The 1,903-nt window shown below is 34.6% G+C and overlaps 1 long non-coding RNA gene across 1 annotated transcript; it reads left to right on the forward strand.

Annotated features, from left to right (window-relative positions):
- The first annotated feature begins 375 nt into the window (after positions 1 to 375).
- LOC116166601 lies at positions 376 to 1,264 on the forward strand. Its single transcript, XR_004144357.1, has 3 exons — positions 376 to 467; positions 847 to 1,105; positions 1,161 to 1,264. It is a non-coding gene; the product is annotated as an uncharacterized LOC116166601 (long non-coding RNA).
- The last annotated feature ends 639 nt before the right edge of the window (positions 1,265 to 1,903 follow it).

Genomic DNA, 1,903 nt, shown 5'->3' on the forward strand with positions numbered 1-1,903 from the left:
CCAGAATATGTTCTTCGTAAAAAGAATTTAATATGGCAATTGAGCGAAATACAACACCGTCGCTTTCAAAAGCTCTACTGTAAATTTGCGATTGAAAGCAAACGGGAGTGGAATGAATGTCGACATATCCAACATAAATTTCTAACGAAAGACATTCTATCAACACGCTGTACAAAGAAAGATCTTTTAAATAGACATATAACTGAAAATGTGCAACGACACAATTTTTTTCATGCCTCTTACTTTATGTTCACCTACAAGATATACCTACCCGAGGATCTATAGACCGTAACAAACTTCCCAGGTTTCAGTACACGCAATTTAGATATAAATTCTTCAACTCCTCTATCAGTTTATTCATAATAATTTAAAACAGTTTATTATACCTTGCAAATATCACAAATGAAATGTCATTTCAGATGACCTACAACTAGACCAAGCATTTCGCGCTCGATCGAAACATCAAGGTAAGCTGACAAAAAAATTAATTAATTCGCTATAAATGAGCCAAACAGTCCCCTCTATCCTTGTATTGGGTGTGAATATTTTTAATTACACATAACCTGAGCTTGAAGGAATAAAATTTTGTAATTAACTGTATATAATGTATATTAGGTTTTGTAAATGTATCATTTGTTGTAAGTTTAAACCGAGGTTTAAATTTAGAATAGAGGAAATGTACTTTGACCGGAGAAAGGTGTAAATGTGCAGCGGGGAGAGAGGAACGGTAAATTTTAATCAGTGCGAATTAAGTCGTTGTGGTCGTTGTAAGCGCAGGTTTTTAACGCGTACCATTTTAACGTTGAGAAATATTTAAAAAGGCGTCTAAAACTATTGTCGTTTTAGGACAATAATACCCAATCAATAAGTGTGAAAAAGCGACTGCCAACTAATCGAATCGCTCAGCGCGGAAGAAATTGCATCACCATTTACGTGCAATATACTGTCCATTTATCCGAGGAGACTGCAGCGAAGGGTTGCAGATTTCAAAGCAACAGGACGTGGCCATCGACAATTTGCGAGTCGTAGAAAATTCCACGATTCGACATCGACCGAATCATCAAGTTCAACAACTCCAGCTGAATAAAGAGACTTCATTCATAAGGTAAAAGACAATATTCCTTTATACTAATTAAAATCCAACGCCCTGCTTATTTTAGAACTTTGCGTGGGAACTAATGACAATTTATTTACGAAGTTCGAATTTAACCCGGAGACTGAAGTGCTGAAGTGTTTTCAAAAATTAGAATTGTTTAGGTTTGGATAGTTTAGGTTTAGGTTTTTTTATTGTGTGTTTAATTAAAACAAATGTATCCTAATTAATGTATTCTTTTGCAATCGTAATTATTACAAAGATTAACAGGAACAAATAGATTCTGAAATTCAAATGTACACTGAATTATAGTCCGGGCGAGAAATTCAGTAAAGCGCATTGTAAGGTTTCTAACGACAAATCGTGAGACAAAGAATTTTAATGTGTTTTTAGGGTAATTGGACATTGACTAATCCGATTTTGCCTGTCACCACCTCGAAGTCCGGCTGGTAAGGCCTCAAATCAAGATGGCGGTCAAAATGGCGACTAAAACACACTTTAACATTTTAACAAGAATGTCGTCATGATTTTTATGTAACACATACGTTTTTCCAGTTATTACTATTTTATGAAAAATTTTGAAACCAACAAAAATTAAGATAGCGGCTGAAATGGCGCTCCCAATACCAAGTTTTGTGGTAGTCTTGATTTAGTTTACTTTAAGTGAGCAAAAGAATTATAATTTGCTTGAAAAGTGCCTGCTTAAGTGAAAAATAAATACAGTACCTTTATTTAAACTTTTTAAAAAATGGCATGCAAAATGGAGGGGACAGTATCGCGCTTAATTTGACCCTTTGTATGCGATGTATA

Source organism: Photinus pyralis, unplaced genomic scaffold, assembly GCF_008802855.1.
Source record: "Photinus pyralis isolate 1611_PpyrPB1 unplaced genomic scaffold, Ppyr1.3 Ppyr1.4_LG3b, whole genome shotgun sequence".
NCBI classification, from domain to species: Eukaryota; Metazoa; Arthropoda; class Insecta; order Coleoptera; family Lampyridae; genus Photinus; species Photinus pyralis.